Here is a 22,915-nt window from a genome sequence, read left to right on the forward strand (position 1 = left end):
GAAGATTATATGCCTACAGAAATGTCATGAATATCACAAGGGCAGAAAGCGATTTAGTAATTATAAACTGGAATCACAGAGGCTTAGAAAAAAGATACAGGGAAGAATTTCAATTTGGCATGTTTTTTATTTTTAAAGCCAACAAGGAGAGAAATATTAGAGTACTATAAAAATCATTTTTCAAGCCTGGAACATCTACCAATAAATCAAATTCCCTCTATTTAACTGCAGTGGATAGAGTGATGTTTCTGCAGCCAGGATAGTATGAGTTAAAAACTTCATCTACTTACTAGCTCTGATTCTAGACACATCTATTTGCCTTGGTTTCCTCCTGTGTAAAATAAGGATAATAATAACACCTACCTCCCAGATTTGTGAAAATAAAGTGAAATATATCTAAAGTGTTGTTAAAATCCTAAAGGACAATATAAATTATCATTACATTATTATAATTATTACATAAATATTTAAATGAAAGATAGAAGAAATCATAAAATAAATTGTTTCTAAAGCTAATAAATAGATATGGAATAGAAAAAAATGTTCATGCAATTCCTACAGAAAATTATACAGAAATGTGCTATTTTTGAAGTTTAAGTTAATTCACAAATAGTTTATTAAGGATCTAGCTCTTGAATGTGTACCAATTTCACTTTCTATACCACTGCCTTTTCAGGGGATATGGTAATAATTTTATTGTTCCTTCACTCACATTTATCTCATAGATAAGATTTGTGGCATATTACTGTCACATTCTTTTCAGTGTGAGCAGCTTTGGACATCATTATGAATTCTGTAGGTAAGTTCTTTATTACATAAGTAGAAGCCTCTACAAAAACTCATGTTTCCTTAGTCATAGTTGTGGAAAGACCTAATGCTGATGAGGGAAAAAGACCCAAATGGAGAGAAATGAAGCCTGTCTCAGCAAAGTACAATCTGGATGTTTGTAAAACAGTCAGAGGCGAGAGAGAGAGAGAAGAATTCTGCATAAGCAAATTTCTACATTTTTAGGCTTCTTACACCTTACTCTGAGATCCAGTGGAACTGGTTCTACTGTTTCTTACGAAAGACAATGGTCCTGACTGAGAGTATTCTCTCTTTCTCCCCCTAGTTTCCTTTATCTTTCAAGCCTTAATTAATGTTTCACCTTATACAAGAATACTTTCCCAGGGGAGGCTAGGTGGCATAGTGGATAGATAGAGCACCAGCCCTGGAGTCAGGAGTACATAAGTTCAAATCCGGCTTCAGACACTTAATAATTACCTAGCTGTGTTGCCTTGGGCAAGTCACTTAACCCCATTGCCTAGCAAAAACCTAAAAAATAATTAAAAAAAAAGAATACTTTCCTGGTCCTTAATCTTAATGACTTTCTGCAGAGAATAAACCCAATTTTTTCCCATATGTATCTTATTTGAACATAGTCATTTGCATGTTGTGTCCTTCTTTAGAATATAAAGTTCTTAAGAGCAGGGACTATTTGCTGTTGTTATTCTTTGTTTACCCTATGCAGATACTTCCTAGTTATATGACTGAGCAAGTCACTTAACCACTATAAGTCTCAATTCACTTGTAAAGTGAAGATAATAATAAGCATCATTATCATCATGATATCATTAGTAGGCAACATACAGTGAAAAGAATGCAGGGCCAGGAATCAAGAAGACATGATTTCAAATCTGCCTCAGTTTCTTACTTTTTTCTAGCTATAGGACTTATGTTACCAAATGCCTGCCTGAGTTTCCTCATATAGGAAATGGGGTGAATCTTAGCACCTCCGTCATATGGTTTTTATGAGGATTATATGAGATAATATTTATAAACTGCTTTGCATAGTACACAAAACACTATAAAAACCCTATCCCCCGAACACTCAGGTTTTGTCTGATTTGGGTATGCTCTATCCCCAGGCAGTCCCCGGGAAATAAAGATCTCTAAACTCATTAAATTCTGGTCTCTGTCTTGCTCTTTGGGTTCAGCTCTATTAGCATTACTACCACTATTACTACTAACACTACTATCACAATGACTATTTCATTCACTACTACTACTATTACTACTACTACTACTACTACTACAACTACTTCTATTATACTACTACTACTACTATTACTACTACTACTATTATTATTACTATTACTATTATTATTATTATTATTATTATTATTATTATTATTATTATTATTATTACTATTACTATTACTACAACCTCTACTACTTCTTCTACTACTATTATTACCTACTACCTGCATTTAACAATAGTGGATAGATTACTGTTATGACTGCCAGGAAAGTATGAAATAAAAACTTCATCACTATAACTACTACTACTACTATTACTACTACTACTACTACTACTGCTACTACCACTACCACTACCACCATTACTGTTACTGTTACTACTTCTACTATTATTACTACCACCTCTACTATTATTAAAACTACTACCTAATGGAAACAGCCCCTCTTAACAGTCCAGAGAGCCAGGTTAACTGTATTAGACCAGCTATGGACTATATTATCCCCATCCAGAGGAAGGAAAATAAAACATAACAAAACACACACACACACACACAAATCTCAACCCTTCAGAATCTGATGAACACTTTATAAAAATTATCTATGTATCTCCTTCCCTTAATCCTAATTTCTCATGCCAAAAATTATTATTCTTTAAACATGTGTATCAAAATATGTATGTACTAAGTTAAACTGACTGCTCACTGCTGAGGGGAGGGTGGGAAGGGAGGATGGAAGGAAATTTTGTAACTTAAAAATACACACGTGCATATTATTGAAAATAAATAAATTAATTTAATTTAAAAAACTACTACTATTTCTACTAGTACTACCACTACTTCTAGTACTACTGGTACTACCACTACTACTACTATTACTACTACTACTATTACTATTACTATTATTATTACTATTACTATTATTATTACTATTACTATTACTATTACTATTACTAATATTAGCATTCTTAATAATTTTAGTTTATCATGGTACCAGCCTAATTTGCTCACTGGCAACATATTTTCATTTGACTTCTAAGAATTATGTAAAAATAGCTTTAGACTTATTTTCTTAAGAGCAGATATTAAAGTCATTGTGAAGTAGGAACGTAATAAAAGTTACAAATTCATACTATAGATCATAATTTTTAGATATTTCTATCCTGAAGTCATGAAAATTTGTAATTCTATTATCATAATACTTTTACATAAATGTCAATCTATTCAGGTGTTGGACTTTTTTTAGTCCATTAGTGATTCTAGAATAATACAGGCAACTGATGACTATAATTGACCCAGTTTATTGGGTGGTTGCAATTTTTTTTAATGGGATTGGATAGAAGATGTATTGGGGGTTCAATTATTATAGTTCAATAAATCATACTTAAAGTGAACACGATTTAAAGACTATTTTCAGAAAACTAATTTAGGGTAGAAATGAGTTGTGGAAAGTTGAGGAAATCCTAGGGGAATGAAAAGCATCAGGATTACAGTGAATAGAGGCATTAGTGTAATTTGCTATTCTAGGAAATCCAGCAGCTGGTTTATCTAAAGCATTTCTCTCCCCCACAAGCAAGGAATCAAGGGCAGGAAATGGCTCAAAAAAGAAATTCTTACCTTTTGTGCTATATTTCCCTAAAATTACAGTAATAAAGGGCAATTTTCAGGAGACTATTTTTCTCTTTCTTTGGGTCTCCTTTTAATATGATAATATAGTATATTTCCAATTTTAATTTCCATAAAGTTACAATGAAAAGATGTAGCCTTAAGTAGAAAAAAAAAGGCCAGAGGAACAAATCCAATCACGTTTTTTTTTTTGCTTGTTTCATTGATGCAAACTAGCAAAAGAACAGGAAATGTTTCAAATTTTCCTCAGCTTATTGCTTAGAATCACTGTTGAATAAACATTTAGTCTAAAGATCTGAATTAATTTCTTTAAAAACACAACTTTTGCTTCATTTAAATGGATCTGTGGGGTGGCTAGGTGGCCTAGTGATAAAACACTGGCTCTGGAGTCAGGAGTACCTGGGTTCAAATCAGGTCTCAGACACTTAATAATTACCTAGCTGTGTGGACTTGGGCAAGCCACTTAATTCCATTTGCCTTACAAAAAAAAAAAACTAAATGGATTTGTGACCAGTGAAGGTATTTCCTTTACCAATGCAGATGCATTTGTTGTTTAGTCATTTCAGTCATATCTGACTTTCCATGACCCCTTGGGGTTTTATTGGTAAATATTTTAGTGGTTTGCCATTTACTTTTTGAACTCATTTTACAGATGAGGAAACTGAGGCAAAAGGGCTAAGTGATTTGGTCAAGGTCACATAGCTAGTAAGTGTCTGATTTGAAATGAAATGCAAAGATGCATTTCCAGGAAATTCCAGAATTTCCATTCTTATCACCTAACCACTGATGCAGATTCAAGCCTTCCCTCTAATTTGTAGATTAGCAGATTTTCCCAGCATCACAGAGAATGCATCAAGACCTTCCAGGGCTATCTCCTTACTGACAGGTCAGTCACTTATCCACTAAGTCATGCTGCCTCTCTCAACATGTGTAATATTGTTTGGTAAAAATAAAAATTGTCCATGTCACAAAATTATGGAATTAAAAAAAAATTAGACTCTAAGGTTGCTATGATTAAAAAGGATTAAGAGTTGAATTACATGGATCAGTTAATGCTGAAAGCAAAAGGTTGCATTTAATTGAAAGGACACGGTCTACTAGGTGGTACCACAGATAGAGTTACAGGTCTAGGGTCAATCTCCCAGAATTAATATCTGGCCTCAGACCCTTATGCTTTGTGTGATTTTGGGCAAATCACTTAACACTGTCTCAGTTTCTTCATTTTTAAAATGAATTGGAGAAGCAATGGTAAACCATTCCAGTATCTTTGCCAAGAAAACTCCAAATGGGATCATAGAAAGTGAACATGACTCCAAATGAATGAACAAAAATAAAATTGGAGACTCCAAAATGAAGACATTTTCAAAGGAAGCTAGGTATGTATAGTTCTAGAAAGAATTTCAAAAGGAGGGAGAAAATTATCATAAGAGAACATGAGAATTATTTTGGTCTCTGTTTCTCCCTTCCAGCAGAAAATCCATTTTAGAGCATTCCCTAAAAGTGAAAATCTTTTCTATTTAACAGAAATCCTTAGTAATGCTTTTTTAGGGTATAACAACCATCATAAACAGGAAATTCTTCCTTTAATGTAACTGAAATCACAAATGAAAAACTTCCAAATTCTTAGGAAATTTCTTTTTTTTCTTCCTTTTTTTTGCCTTTACTATCCCTGCTAGAATCAGAAACAAAGAGGTCACTGATGTTTCCATGTATCTGAAGAACAGCTCTTTCAAGGCTATTCCCCATTTTTTTTTCATTTTTTATATTTTCAGATTCAATATTATAAGTCATGGTATAATTTCTTCAGATTTGAGTGTTGTTAAGCCAGTTGGATGGTCTGGAGTCTGTTCATTTCCCTGATTGAGTAGAATCTGATATTTCCTTGATTGTATGAATACACATAGAGCAGTCTTTGAAGTCAGAAAAAACCTGGGCTCAAATTTTGTTTTAGAAGCATGTTGGCCATAGCATCATGAGTAAGTCCTTAAACATTCTGTGCCTGAGGAAATCATTTCAGAGCAGTTACCATATCTCCACTGATAAAGAAAACAATCAGAAATAGTCATTCAACAATGAAATGCCTGATCAACCTAAAACAACTGAACCATAAACATTATGTTTGTTTATACAAACATACATAGATATGTATGTGTATGCATGAATATATATATGCATATACATATTCAAAATTTAGAAAAACATTTAGAAAAAATAAATTTTATGTGAAATATGAATGCACTTTCATTTTGATGACCTAGTCTGTCTTTATGCTGGTCTCCTTAAGATTAACCTGTTCAAAGAGGGCAGCTAGATAGCACAGTAGATAGAGTTCCAGCCATGGAGTCAGGAGGAATTTCAAATCTGGCCTCAGACAATTAATAGTTTCTTAGCTGTATGACCTTGGGCAAGTCATTCAACCCTATTGTCTTGTAAAACAAAACAAAACAAAAAAGGATTAACCTGTTCATGAATAGAAATAAAACAATGCCATTATTTTCTTTAATAAGATATTCTCCTTATCTTGATAATCTTATTTCTTTTTTGTTTTGTTTTACAAGGCAAGAGGGTTGAATGACTTGCCCAGCTAGTAAGTATCAAGTATCTGAGGTCTGATTTGAATTCTGGTCCTCCTGACTCAGGGGCTGACACTCTATCTACTGTGCTATCTAGCTGCCCCCCCTTAATCTTTCTAAAAAAATTTTTTTTAATTACTTGATTTTAAATTCAATAATAATACCCCCAACAATTGGGAAATGGATCAACAAGTTATGGTATATGAAGGATCTATAGGAAATGATGAGCAAGCTGACTTCAGAAAAGCATGGAAAGATTGGTATGAAGTGATGCTGAGTGAAATGAATAGAACAAGGAGAATATTGTACATATTAAGAACAAAACTGTAATATGATCAATTATAATATATATACCTCCTCTCCAGCAATTCAGTGATCAAGGAAAATCCTGAAAGATCTATTATGGAAAATGCCCTCCACATCTTGAGAAACTATGGAGTCTGAATGAAGAGTGAAACATACTATATTCATTTTATAAAATTTCTTTTATGTTTTTTCCTTTCCTTCTCATAGTCCCCCCCCTTAGTTCTAATTCCTCTTTCATAATAAGACTGATATATAAATATGTTAAACAGGATTAAGCAAGTATAACCTGTAGCAGATTGTTTGCTGCCATGGGAGAGGGGAGGATGAAAGGGAAGATATTAGAAAAATGTGAAACTCTTTAGTTTGTAAAAGAATGAATGTTGAAAACTATTTTGCATATAATTGAAAATAAAGTGTTATTTTTGCCACTAAACAACATTAAAATTCTGCATTGAAATAAAGCTCTAATTCATGATCCTACCACTATCCTACCTTTTATTTGGCAGATTTTTCTATCATTGATAGGATCTAGCCTTTTGGATATAACAAATTAAAATCTTTGCTAGTTTCTGTCCTGAAAAGAACTCAGATCTATGTAAACTTGGACAAAAAGGGCCATGAATTTAGATTCTAAAATAACTCAGACATCTGGTAATACAGAATCTCAAACATTCAAAGTAACTGCTTCAGGATTACAGTTGAATTTCCTGAGTTATGACAGATCAGTCAGTGAACAAGCATTTAATAACTAAGCACTTGGGATTCAAAGACAAATAAAATAAAATCCCAAATCATGAACAAGGATTCTTTAATCAATCAATAAGCATTTACTAAGTACCTAATGTATTCCAGGCACTAAGCAATGAAAGAAACTATTGCAACAATCCAAGTCCTCAATACAGCTTATTGTTTATATGTGAAGATACCAAGATTCAGTAACCAAGCTCAGAAGGCTTTAAGCTAAAGCTCATTGACCAATTACATTTTGACATGGGAGTAAATAACTAAATGTGCTGTGACTTATCATTGGTGAGGACCCCAAATAATGAATCTTTTAGGCATAGCAACTGTTCAATATTAATTACCAAAATATAAAAAAAAAGTTGTGATTTGTTTTTTGGAAGGACCAACTCCAATCATAGATCTTTGAAATGTTTATATATGTTAATTTTAAGTCAATCATGTCCAGTTCTTTGTGATTCCATTGACCAGAATACACGAGGACCTTCTATCTTTCACTATCTCCTAAACTTTGTCCAAGCTCATGTTCATTGCTTCCATAGCACTCTTTATTAATATCATCCTCTGCCTTCCCCTTCTCCATGTGCTTTTAATCTTTTCCCAAATAGGGTCTTTTCCAATGAGTCCTATCTTCTCATTATGTGACCAAAGTATGTAAGTTTAAGTTACAGTATTTGCTCTTCTAATGAGTAGTCTGAATTTATTTTTTAAAAATATTTACTGGCAAGACCTCCATGCTATCCAAGGACCTCTCAAAAGTCTTTTTTCAGTCTCCCAATTCAACAGTGTTCTTTCGGGAATGTTCAGTTTTCTTTATATTCCAACTGTTATAAGTATACATTATAAATAGAAAAACTATAATTTTGACAATCTGAACCTTTTTTGGGAAGGTGATGTTTCTGCTTTTTAGTGTGTTGCCCATATTTTTCATAGCTTTCATTTTAAGTAGCAAATATCTTAATTTCATGGGTGCAAAGACCTTTGAGTCCATGAATATACAATCTGATATTGCTTTTCATTCCTTTTTATTCATTCTTTCTCTATTTTTTTTCAGAAAGTGATGGTACCAATTGCCATGATATTAGGTTTGCTTTTATTTTTTAATGTTAGGCTTCAAGCCACCTTTACACTTTCTTCTTTCACATTCATCAAGAAGCTTCTCAATTATATTTTGCTTTCTATCATGAGAGTAGTATCATGTGGATATCTGAAAGTACTAATATTTCTCCTGGAAACTTTAATTCTAGTTTTTGATACATCCAGCTTGGAACTTTCCACCAATCATCGATATGACTTATTTTCCCCAGTACTCTATGTTCCAATTAAATTGTCCTACTTCACTTTTCTTTCTCCAAACCAGAACATAGCCCAGAATTTTTTCAATTAGGTAATGACTTATTATTTTTTATTGTTTTATTTTAAAATTATTTTTAGTCCTAATTTTATTTATTTTTTCAATTACAAGTAAAAATAGTTTCCATCATTCATATTTATAAAATTTTCTTTCTCCCACCCTATACTTACTCCCCCATCCCTAAGAAAGCAAGTAATCTGATATCAGTTACACATACATAATAAAGTTAAACACATTTACAAATTAGTCGTGCTATGAAAGAAGAATCAGAAAAAAAGGAAAAAAAAACAGAAGAAACCAAAAAAATTTAAAAGTGAAACTAGTATGTTTTGATATGCATTCAGATTCCATGGTTCTTTCTTTGGATGAGGATGACATTTTCTACATAATTCTTTCAAAATTGTCTTTGATCATTGTTTTTCTGAGAAGACCTAAGTGTATCATAGTTCATCATCACCCAGTGTTGCTGTTAATGTGTACAATGTTTTTCTGATTCTACTTACTTCACTCAACATCAATTCTGTAAGTTTTTTCATGTTTTATTCTGAAATCTGCTTCCTCATTATTTCTTATGGAACAATATTCCATTACATTCATATACCACAATGTGTTCAGCGATTCCCCAATTGATGGGCATCCCTTCAATTTCAGATTCTTAGCCATATCAAAAAGAACTGTTGAGAATACTTTTGCACATGTTAATTTTTCCAATTTTTTATGGTCTCTTTGGGATTCACACCTAATAGTGGTATTTCTAGATCAAAGGGAAGATATAATTTTATAGCACTTTGGGTATAGCTTCAAATTGCCGTATAGAATGGTAGGATCAGCACAATTCTAACAACAGTGCACTCCTGTCTCAGTTTTCCAATATTCCCTCCAACACTGATCATTTCCCTTTTTCATCCTATTAGCCAATCATCATGATAGTGTGAGGTAGTACTTCAGCATTGTTTTAATTTGTTTTTCTCTAATTAATAGTGATTTATAACTTTTTATATGACTAGAGATAGTTTTAATTTCATTTGAAAACTGTCTGTTGATATTCTTTGATTCTTTATCAATTAGGTAATGACTTATGAATTACATTCTAATGATTTATTATTTCTACAAAGCCTAAATTTCCTACCCCTCCACACAGTCCTACAACAAAGAATATTTTTAATACAAAGAAATAAGAAGGAAAAATAAGCAAAGTTGGTTGACACATCAGAAATACCTATATATAATTCATACCAATGGATGAATCACTTCAGCACTAAAGTTGTTTTTATAAGCTTGTTTTTTGAAGTTCTCAATATTAACTCTCAGTTGTTCTTTCCTTAAACTGATGAAGACATGGTGAATATGGTGAATGTTTCAGGAGTATATCACAATAAAATTCCATTATATTCATGTGCCACAATTTATTTAGTCATTTTAATTGACAGATATTCAATTATATTCAAGTGTGTGTATGTGTGTGTGTATGTGTGCATGTGTGTGTGTGTGTGTGTGTGTGTGTGTGTGTGTGTGTGTGTGTAGTAGTAGTAGTAGTAGTAGTAGTAGTATTTTGGTGAATAGGAGGAACTCTGGGCTATTAAGTATGAACATGCAATCACATTATTTTCATACTTTCAAATTACTTTTTCAAAATCATTGGAAGAAATCCACAATTCTAGAATTGCAACAATGTAATTATTTTCCTATCTTCACTCAATCTTCCAGTATTTATTGTTCTGATATTTTTGCCAATTTGTTGATATTGAGGTAAAATCTCACAGGTGATTGATTTTCATTTCTTATTAAAAGTGATTTGGGCATGCCTTCACATAGTTATTAGTAATTTAGCATTCATTTTTTAGGAACTGTTTGTTTATATCCTGTAAGATTCATGACTTTATATACACCACTCACTTTTTTTCCTGTACTTACTTATTTTCATGTTGCTGGTTTATCAAATTCAGAACAAAAATAAATAAAATAAAGTAAGGTTAATTAAAATAATGATGCATGGAATGATCAAGGAAAGATAGTATGGAGATATTTACATTAACTACATTACTAAGGATTTAAATAAGTATATATTACAGGTCCTGATCTCCTTACTGACTCCTCTCTGACCATATTTTGATGAAAAAGGCTAATCCTATATGTAAATGACATACTACATATTACTTTTTAATTTGGGAGTATTGCTACATTTAGAAGACACCCATCATTCATCGATATGACTTATTTTCCCCAATACTCTATATTCCAGTTAAATTGTGCTACTTAACTTTTCTTTCTCTAAACTAGAACATATTATGTGTCTCCATGGTTTTGCATTTTGATTTTACCTTCAGCATTTATATTACAGAACTTCCTTCAAGACTCAAGTCTACTTCCTCCTACAGGAAGCCTTTTTTTCTATTCTTTAGTTAGTGTTCATTGTCTTCTTCCTTAAATTATTCTGTAATAGAATGTAATGTCCTTGGAGGGAGGACAATTCTGTTTGATCTTTGGAACTTCAAATCATTGTGCATTATAGGTAGTCAATAAATATTCATTAAGTGAATGAATTCATTGAGTTCCTTCTCTAATGAAAAAGTTTTCATTGTTCTTACAAAGATCAAATAAAAACATATGAGAAATGACACAATCATTTTATTCTCTGCCTGAACAAAGAAAAAATGATTTTACAACATGATTTTAAGATCTAGATGCTTACTGTTCAATGACCTTAACTTCAAAAGTAATATGGCTCTTTAAATGTTCATAGATATCTTTCCCAGTCTGAACTTCTATGGACGTAGAGGAACTGCAAAATATTGCCCAATCTTAAAAAACGGAAATATTGGAAGGAATAATGTTAACACAGTTCAAGAAGCATAAGTTATTATTTAAACTAGATCAACAAACATTTGATTTCTATTAGAATCAGGATCTGATAGAACCTCACACTACTTCCAGGTTATCTCCTTTCACATTAGCCTTCCTGTAGTTAAGTCATCATTTACATCTGCCTCACTGCCAACTTGAACCTTGGATTCTATACCTGGGATGCCAAGTGCAGATGGATGAGTATTCATATTATCTTGCCTATAACAAGGCAATCACTTCGAGGTATCTCACCATATATTGCTATAGTCTGATCATCTTCATATCTTCTCACACCACAACTATACTCATCAAATTCTCTTTTCAGTTCCCTTTTATGTGTTACTTCTGCATTTACAATGAAAATTCCCAGAGATAAGATTCTATCTTTCTTGTTAATATTTCTATTTCCAATGCTTGATACATTGCCAGAAATACAGGAGGCAAAAAATGTGCTTATATGCTTTCTCCCTTCTTCACTCCGAGTCTGACATCTGTGAACTCTTAAAATATATATTTTAAAACTATTTCAATATATTTTCTTTCCTCCATAATATTATAGGTCCAATATATCTTCTTTTATGAATAAAAAACCACACCCAAAACATTATTCTGAAAAGGCATCTAGGAGCCTCACTAGACAGACAGAAAGTACATGATAGGGGCAACTAGGTGGCGTAGTGGTTAAAGCACCGGCCCTGGGTTCAAATCCAGTCTCAGACACTTAATAATTACCTAGCTGTGTGGCCTTGGGCAAGCCACTTAACCCCATTTGCCTTGCAAAAACCTAAAAAAAGTCCATGATATAAAAATAGTATAAGAAACCTGAATTAAATAATTGATAACAATTAATGCCATCATAATTTCATCATGTAAAATTTGATTATCCTATCACAACAATTTATATTGTTCTTTGAAGTGAAAAAAAATTAGTCTTTCTGTAAAAAAGGTTCAAAATCCAAACCATTTGTGTTTCCAATGAAGCTATGCCTATATTAAATTCAATCAAGGTTGTTGTGTTTATTTGCTTTAAAGCCATTCAAATATTTAAATTAGGATAAAAGTCTTAAAATTCTCTCTTTTTATATATTAAAGAATTTAGTCTTCTTTTATTTCATACAGACCTCGAAATTATCTTATTAAAATATTTAAAACTCACTGATATTTCCTTTTCTTAAAAATTGAGCATGTTAGAATTATTTGTTAACACCATACTTTTTTTTTACTTTATTTCAGTGGACAGCAATAACAACTCAATAAGTGTGTGCATACATGTAATATCTAAGTATGTATGTATTTCATGAATGACAAAGCCTAATAATTTACCCATCCTGATGAGTCAAGTAAAAAGATGAAAACAATAAAAATCATTTAATAAAATATTGCAATAATTTATTGAGTGCCTATTATGTGTCTATGACTATGCTTTAAATTATAGGTGAGGAAAAATATTTTGATGATGTCCTCTAAATGATGATGTCCTGATCACTTCTAAAAATATAGAAAAATAGAAACTTTTATGAACAGATTTTTAGTGATAGTTTTTTTCCTCCCATGTATGTAGTGAATAATAATTTCTGATCCAGAAGGATAATGAATACAAATTATTATTTCTTCTTTTCAAAGCATACTAGCAGAATGAAATCACTAACTTTCCTTTTCTTAATATGCTGAAAATCACCAACATTTAAATTTTGTATTTTTCAAAACTCTAGAATTTTCTATCCCACATCCATACAGGAATGCAAGCATGAATGTAAAAAGAATTTTAGACAGTCTTGGTCATCTCTACCTTAAAGAAGGCTTTTATAGTGGGAAAAAAGATGAAATCTGAAATGAGATAAAATCTAGGTTTATATCTGGCCTCTTACCTTTCTTAACTATATGGTCAAAGTAATGTAAGAAATTTTAATACCTCTGATACCCAAATTTTCTAAACCATATTTTAGGGATTTAAATACTTGAAAGAGTTATGCAAACTGATAATAAAGATCAAATGAGTGGGCAAAAAATACTGAATACAACTTATAGTACATCTTATATGACCTAGATCTAAAGTGAGATCCTATTAAAAATTAGAACACAGGACATATCACTTATTAGATTTATGAATAGGAGAACAATTTTGAATAAACAAGAGACAGAATAAATTAGGTATAAAATGGATCATTTTGGTAACATTACATTTTTAAAAAGTGTTGTGTAAATAAAACAAATGTAGCCAAGAGCAGAAGGAAAGCAGAAAATTCTGGAAAAATGTATAGACAATTTATCAGATAAAGATCTCCTCTCTGAAATATATGAAATTTTGTCAAATTAATAAGAATATAAGTCATTCTGCATTTGATAAATGATCAAAGGAATTGGACAGTCAATCTGTCCAAAGTATACATCAACACAATTTATAGTCATATGAAAAAAAATGATCTACAGTATTATGCATTAGAGAAATTAAAATTTAAATTACCTGGAGATTTCATTTTATACCTACCAGAATGAAAAAATATGAGAGAGGGAAAGATAAATATTAGAGGGGATGTGGAAAAACTGGGACACTAATTCATTGTTGGTGGAATTGTTAACTAATTCAACCATTCCTCTGAAGAATCTAGAATTGTACCTGAAGAGTATTTAAACTACCCATATTCTTTGACACAGAAATACTACTGAAGAAATTAGGGATTAGGGGAAAAAATTATATGTTCTTAAATATTTATAACAACTTTCTTTGTTGTATTAAAGTACTTAGAGTATGTCTGAACAAGCTGTGACATATGATTGTGATGGAATACTATTATGTTATTAAAAAATAATTAATGCAATAAATTTTAGAAAAAAAAAACATGAAAGGACTTCTGGGGTGGAGCCAAGAGGGCAGCATGAAGCTAGCATGTTAGAGTTTTTCCTGACCAAAGCTAAATGAAACATCTGCTAGACATTAAAACTACAGATCCCACAAAAAAAAAGAGAAGAACCAAAGCAGTTTTCAACAGTAGACATCATGGAGGATCTACAGTGAAATTCTGTTTCTTTGAGGGAAAAAGGGAAGTAAAGCCCAGCTAGGTGGGAGAATGGGAAAGCCAGTGGGAGACTTTTAGACACAGTGCAGTCCAGGCCAGCTCCCAACAGCTTCCTAATAGTAGAGATCCTGGAAGCTTAAAAAAAAAAAAACCTGAAAAATTGCTCACAGAGGTAGCCTCAAAAGAGTCTATGAACTGAACTCAAATCCAAAAGCTTACAGAAGAGCTTAAAAAAGAATTAAAAAATAAGAGAAGAAGAGAAGAAGAGAAGAAGAGAAGAAGAAAACTGGAAAAAAGAAATGAGAGTCATGCCCAGAAAATTATGAAAAATTGAACAAAGAAATCAATTTTAAAAGTACAGATAACCAACTGGAAAATGAATGCAGCTCTTCAAAAAATAAAATTGACCAACTGGAAAAAGAAACACAAAAGTTAACTGAGGAAAATAAAAACCTTAAAAATTAGAATTGAATAAATAGAAACCAATAAATCTATGAGACTACAAGATTCCATCAAACAAAATAAAAAGGCTGAAAAAAATTGAAGAAAACATTTAGTATCTTTTAGGGAAAAAAATGACCTTGGGAAATATATTCAGGAAAGATAATTTACTAATCATTGGACTTTCAAAGAACCTAGATCAAAAAAAAAAGAACCTGGAAAACATCATGTAGGAAATTATCAGGGAAAACTGTCCAAATCTGCTAGAAGACGAAGACAAAATAGGCATTGAAAGAATACCCAGAACCCCTTCAGAAAGAGACCCCAGGATAAAAACTCCAAGGTCTATTAAAGTCAAATTCCAGAATTGTCAAACAAAGGAGAAAAATACTGCAAAGAGCAAAAAGGAATCAATTTATACAAATGATGTTTTTACCCTTTTTCATCATCTCTTCAGGGCATAGACCCAATAGTAGTATTGCTGGATCAAAGGATAAGCAAATTTTTGTTGCCCTTTGGGCATAATTCCAAATTGCTCTCCAGAAAGGTTGGATGAGTCCACAGCTCCACTAATAATGTATTAGTGTCCCAGATTTCCCACATCCCTTCCAACATTGATCATTGCCCTTTCTGTTCATATTGGCCAGTCTGAGAGGTGTGAGGTGGTACCTCAGAGCTGCTTTAATTTGCATTTCTCTAATAAGTAATGATTTAGAGCAATTTTTCATATGACTGTGGATTGCTTTGATTTCCTCATCTGTAAATTGCCTTTAACCATTTGTCAATTGGAGAATTGCTTGTTTCAAAAAAAGAAACAATTTAAATATAAGCAAAACCCAATAAGAATCACACAGAACTTAACAGCCTTGACACCTAAGGATCAGATGAGCTGGAATACCACATATAAGAGGGCAAAGGACCTTGGATAACAACCGAGAATTCACTATCCTGCAAAACTCAGCATATAGTGTCGGGAAAAGATGGATATTCAACAAAACAGAGGACTTCCAAATTTTCCGGATAAAAAGACTGGAATTGAATGGAGAATTCAACTGCTAAATACATGATTCGAGAGATATATAAAAGGGTAAATGAAAAGAGGAAGGAAAAAATAAAATAAAACAAATGATAGTCAAGAACATCAAATTTTATGCAACCCCATAAGGGAAAACAAAAGTTCCTACTTGGAACTCTTGAGAATTGTATTTCTCTTAGCATAGTTAAAGGGTTGAATATAATTGACATAGAGGATATGATATGGTTGGTTCTCTTTCCATTGAAGAAGACCAAGATGATAACACTAAATTTGAGACAAAAAGGGCAATATAATGAGGGCAATCATATGGTGGGTGGTCCTGGGTCAGTGCCTCCCATACCTTACATTCAATTGTAAAGTCCTTAAGAAAGTGCTTAGAATACTTTTGAGACTCTTTACTTAATTAAATCAGAAGTAACTTTAGGAGTAGAGGGTGAGAACCATCCTAGAAGTGTTCTACTTAATTCACACTTTACTTAACAAGGAATTAAGTACCCAGGGTAGGAAGCTAAAGGGGGAGTATGGGAGAAATACATTGGGAGGAAGGGTACAAATGGTTTGTGAAATGATTCGACTTTGGATGACACTTTGACTCGGGGACTGTGTATCATTGGAAGGTACTTGAAAAGGCGATAAGGTAAAAATGATTATAATTTGATGTAATTCAAGACTCTTGAGAAGTATATTTCTTCTTTTTTGCTTTTGTTTTTGCAAGACAGTGGGGTAAAATGACTTGCCCAAGGTCACACAACTAGGTCATTATTAAGTGTCTGAGGCTGGATTTGAACTCAGGTCCTCTTGATTGCAAGGCCAGTGCTCTTTCCACTGCGCTGTCTAGCAGCCCCATGAAGTATATTTGTAATGAGACTGAAGGGGGAGGATACTTAGTGACTTTGAGGCAATGCTGCATATGAAACACTCAATCTGTGATTGCAGTTTGAGAGTACTATAAATTTATCAAGGAATCAAGCAATCAATTAATCAAATTTTGAATGACAGTACCTAATTAATAGTACTTGATTGATAAATAACACCAGGCAAAATGCACAAAGATGCATAATTTTTAGAGTTAAAAAGTGATGGAATGAATACTGAATAAATACTTTTCAATAGATTTGGCACAGAGAGGGAATAAGATACATTTCCACTTGCATTTAAAAATGGGGAAGGGAGGGGAAGGGAAAGGGAAGGGAAGAGAGGACTGATAAAAGGGAAAGTGAAAGTATAAATGAGAATAAGCTGAAAGTTAAATTTTAAAAGAAAAGTTAGGGGTGGCTATTTGGTGCAGTGGATAGAACATGGGCCCTGGAGTCAGGGGTACCTGAGTTCAAATACAGCCTCAGACACTTAATAATGACCTAGCTGTGTGGCCTTGGGCAAGCCACTTAACCCCATTCACTTTGCAAAAAAAAAACCCTAAAAAAAGAAAAAGAAAAGTTAAAGGGCAAAGGGAGTTAAAACTTTGGTGAGGAGGAACAGGAGGAAAAGAAAAAGGAAAGTATAAATGGAGAAAAAAAGCATGGAGGGAAATACAGAATTAGTAATCTTAATTGTAAATACGAATCAGTTGAACTCTCCCATTAACATGGAAGTGGATAGCAGAATCCTACAATATATGTTGTTTACAAGAAGCACATTTGAAACAGAAATATAGACAAGGTAAATGTAAAACGGTGGAGCAAAGTATATTATGCTTCAGCTAAATTAAACAAAAATCAGGGGTAGCCATCCTGATCTCAGATAAAGCAAAAGCAAAAATCAATCTCATGAAAAGGGATAAGGAAGGAAACTACATCTTAAAAGGCACCATAGGTAATGAAGCTCTATCATTATTATTAGACATATATGTGCCTAGTGGTATAGCATTCGAATTACCAGAGTGAATTACAAGGAGACATAAACAGAAAAACTTTAATAAGGGGACACCTCAAACTCCTTCTCTCATAACTAAATAAATCTAACCACAAAATAAACAAGAAAGAAGTTCAAGAAGGTGAATAAAATCTTAGAAAACATCAAATCATAGAAATAATCAATAATTATACCCAAGACTATGATTCCTATGAGTCATCATACCAAAATTTTGGAGATGCAGCCAAGGCAATTTTGAGGGAAAACTATATCTCCAAATGTTTGTATGAAAGCAAAAGAAGAGATCAATGAATTGGGCATACATCTAAAACGACCTTAAAAAAGAACAAATTAAAGATGCACAATTAAATAACAAATTAGAAATTAGAAATTCTGAAAAATCAAGGAAGAGATTAATAAAATGGAAAGCAAGTAAACCATTGATCTCATAAATTAAACTGAGTTCATTTTATGGAAAAAAAAACTAATAAAATAGTTAAATCTTTGGTCAATCTGATCAAAAAAAGAAAGAAGATAACCAAATTACCAGTATCAAAAATGAAAAAGATACTCTAACCACCAATGAGAAGGTAATTAAAGACATAATTCAGAGCTACTTTAATGAACTGTCTGCCAATAAATTTGATAATCTAAGTGAAATGGGTGTTTACAAAAATACAAACTGCCCAGATTAACAGAAGAGGAAATAAAATACTTAAATAACTGCATTTCAGAAAAAAGCAATTGAAGAAATCATCAAGAAACTCCCCAAGAAAAAAAGTCTCTGCTCCTAGAGTATTTACAAGTGAATTTTACCAATTATTTAAGAACCAATTAATTTCTATTCTACATAAATTATTCAGAAAATAAGAGAAGGAAGAGGTCTGTGCAATTCCTTTTATGATACCAATATGGTGCTGATACCTAAAGCAGGAAGAACCAAAACCAAGAAAATTATAGATAAATCACCCTAATGAACATTGGTGAAAAATCTTAAAATTTTAGCAGATTACAGTAAGTTATTACTAGTATAATATAAATACAATATCTATCCGATATTAATTCTATTTTTCAGGTAGGTTTTATACCAGGTAGGCAGGGATGGTTCCATATTAGAAAAACATTCAACATAATTGAACATATCAATAGAAAAACCAATAGAAATCATATGATTATCTCAATTAATGCTGAAAAAGCCTTTGATAACATACCCTACAAAGTATAAGAATAAATGGGCTTTTCCTTAAAATAATAAGTACTATCTATCTAAAATATCGACAAATATTATATTTAATGGGGATAAACTAGAAGCATTTCCAATAAGATAAGGGGTGAATGGAGGATTCCCATTATCCCCATTTCTATTAAAAATAGTATTAGAAATGCTGACTATCAATAAAAGAAAAAGGAATCAAAGGAATCAGAATTGGCAATGAGGAAACAAAGCTTTTACTCTTTGCAGATCATATGATGGTATACTTAGAGAAACTGAGAAAATTATCTAAAAAACTACTTGAAACAACATATTCAGTCAAGTAACAGGATTTAACAATGCCAAAGAGCAAGAAATAGAAAAAGAAATTCCATTTAAAATAAAGCAATTATAGATAATGTTAAATACTTGGGAATCTACCTCCCAAGGCAAACATAGAAACTGTATGAACACAATTACAAAGCACTTCTCACCCAAATAAAGTCAAATCTAAAAAATTGGAAATAATGTCAAATCTAAAAAATTGGAAATAATGTCATTTTTTTCATGGTTAAGTAGAGCCAATATAATAAAAATGACACCCAAATCAAATTACTTATTCAATGTCATACCAATCAAACTAACAAATAACTATTTTATCAAGCTAGGAAAAAAATAGTAACAAATCTGGAACAACAAAAGGTCAAGAATAGCAAGGGAACTTAAGGAAAAAATGTGAAGAAAAGTGGCCTAGTTTTACCAGATCTACTATAAAGTGGCAGTCATCAAAACTGCCTGGTACTGGGATCAGTCTATTACTACAGGTTCAAAAGAAACAGTAGTTTATGACTACAATAATCTACTGCTGGACAAAACCAAAGATGTTAGCATCTGGGATAAGAACTCACTATTTAACACAAATTGTTGGGAAAACTTGAAAACAGTGTGGCAAAAACTAGGCATCAACCCAGATCTCACACCCTATACCAAAATAAGGTCAAAATGAGTACAGGATTTAGACATAAAGGGTAAGACCATAGATAAATTAATAGTCCAAAAAATAATTTATCAGATAGATGGAAAGAATAAATTTATGAACAAGTAAGAAATAATGTACATTATCAATTACAAAATGAATGATTTTGATATCTTAAAAAAGGTTTTTGAACTAATAAAATAAATATTACCAAAATTAGATGAAAAGCAGAAAGTTGCAAAATAATCTTCACAGCTAGGGGTTCTGAAAAAAAGGTCTAATTTTTAAAATATATAGAGAATTGCATCAAATTTATATGGTACCAAGTCATTCCAAAATTGAGAAATGGTCAAAGAATATGAAAAGAGAGTTTTCAAATGAATAAATAAAAACTATATATGATCATATGAAAAAATGCTCCAAATAATTATTGATTAAGAGAAATGCAAATTAAAAAAACTATTAGAGAAGGTAGGAGAGGTTGTGCGAGAATTGGGACTTTAATGCATTGCTAGTTGAGTTTTGAACTGATCTAACCATTCTGGAGAGCAATATGGAGCTATGCCCAAAGAGCAATAAAACTGATCATACCCTTTTACCTAGTAATTCCAATATTAGGCCCATATTCAAAACAAATCATAAAATATGGGAATGGTCCCACATGTTCCAAAATATTCATAGCAGATCTTTTTTTTTTTTAGTAGTAAAGAATTGGAAATTGAGGGGATACCCATTAATTAGGGAATGGTTGAACAAATTATGGCTTATCAGTTTCATAGAAAATTATTGTACTATTAAAAAACATAAATGTTCAGATTGCAGAGAAGCATGGAATGACTTACGGGATCTGATGCTGAGCAAAGGGAACAGAACCAAAACAACATTCTACACGTTAACAATATTGTGAGTTGATCAACTTTGATGGAAGCAACTCATCTCAATAGTTCAAAGAGCTAGGAAAACCCTATTAGATCACCTATGGACAATGCTATCCCCATCCAGATGAAGAAAAACAAAACAACAAACAAAAAACCCTTCAAAATATGATGAACACTATGATCACATTTAAAAAAAAATTTCATATCTTCTTTCTTCTTAACTTCTTTCCATTAATCCTAATTTCTCATACCAAATATAACTAATCTGTAAACATGCTTAACACAAATGTGTATATAAAATATTCATCTGAGTGTTTGTTGCTGAGGGGAAGGGAGTGGGAAAGGAAGGTGGAAGGAAATTATGTAACTTAAATATATATATATATATATATATATATATATATATAAATTCATATGAATGAATGTTGAAAATCTTTCATAACAGGCATTTGGAAAAGTAAAATATCAATAAAAAGAAAAATGAAAGACTTGCATGAAACAATGAAGAGTAAAATGAGCAGAAGAGAATATTATATACAGTAACAGCTCTATTGTTTTAAGAATGCTTGTAAATGAATTAGTTACTTTAACTATCAAAAATACTCTAATTAATTATAAAGTTCATATGAAAAAAGATGTTATCTGCATCCAGAGAAAGAACTGATAAATAGAAATACCTTTATAAATTTATATATCTATATATCTACATATCTACATATCTATATCCACATCCACATCCACATATCTATCTATATCATCTATATCTATATCTATATCTATATCTATATCTATATCTATATCTATATCTATATCTATATCTATATCTATATCTATATCTATATCTATATCTATATCTATATCTATCTATATCTAATCTATATCTAATCTATATCTATATCTATATCTAATCATCTATATCTATATCTATATCTATATCATCTATATATCTATATCTATTTGTGTCTAATGGTAGCCATCTCTAGGAAAGGGTATAGATAAGGGATGGATAAGGGAAGAAAAAAAAGAAATTCACACTAAAATTTTGTTATACATTTTGATGGAATAGCAAGTTATGCATTGCAGATGTACAATTTCACATATAACTACCTTTTATTGTACTGTTATAGAAATGATTATTCCAAAAATTGAAATAAAAAATTTAAAAGTATATCTTATAAAGTTCAATTATAATTATTATGTTGGCTTATGTTGTTATTTCACATCTGTACCTGCCAAGACATTAGTTATTCTTTAGAGTTCGTTGAAAATTCCATATACTATAGGAAGATTTCCTGATTCCTCCAATTATAGATCTTTTTCCTCTCCTTTCCTAACAGCTCATAGATCTTTGCTTGCTTCTCCTTGTGATACTTCTATTCTGATATGAAATGTAATTAGAAATGTACTTGTCTCTTTCATGATTAGATTATATTCTCCTTGAGGGCAGGACCTTTGTCCTGTGCATGTTATAATATACTGTCAGGACCATTAAGCAATATACTTAAAAAGGGTGGAATATTTTATTTTTATAGTTAATAAAATACATTTAACCAACTTCTCATCAAATCACAACAAACAAACAAACAAAAAACTCCCACAATACAATTACATTCTGCCAAATGTCACCATTTAAAAAAATGTGATATTTAAAAAAAAATTTTCTTTAAAAGAAATACCATATTTTACTGCTCAATATCTCCATCTACTGGAATGAATTCAAGACCTTAGAGAAGTCACTCAGTTTACAATTTCCACATCACTTCAAAGCTTCTGCTTTTTTTTTTAATCAAAAGACTGAGAAAATCATCTTGCTTGATGAAGTTGATTTATGATTCATTTCAAAAACTATTCTTTTCTCCTAAAGCATACCCATACAAAATCCTCTATGTGACTTTCTTAAGTAGAGCTGTAAGCTTGACCTTTCAAAAAGTTAAAGTAATTATAGCATCATTTTGCTATTCTTTATTTTCTTTTTCTTGCAAAATGTCTTTATATTCAATTTAATTGTTTTCTAGCCACAGTAATAAGGGCTGAATCATTTGACATATGTGGACTATGAAAAAAG

The 22,915-nt window shown here is 31.6% G+C and overlaps 1 protein-coding gene across 8 annotated transcripts in view; it reads right to left on the reverse strand.

Moving 5' to 3' along the window:
- CHRM3 (cholinergic receptor muscarinic 3) overlaps nucleotides 1-22,915 on the reverse strand; it is a 658,611-nt gene that overhangs the window by 404,681 nt on the left and 231,015 nt on the right. The gene's annotated exons all lie outside the window — the stretch shown is intronic.

This window comes from Macrotis lagotis, chromosome 2, assembly GCF_037893015.1.
Source record: "Macrotis lagotis isolate mMagLag1 chromosome 2, bilby.v1.9.chrom.fasta, whole genome shotgun sequence".
In the NCBI taxonomy this organism is placed as follows: domain Eukaryota; kingdom Metazoa; phylum Chordata; class Mammalia; order Peramelemorphia; family Peramelidae; genus Macrotis; species Macrotis lagotis.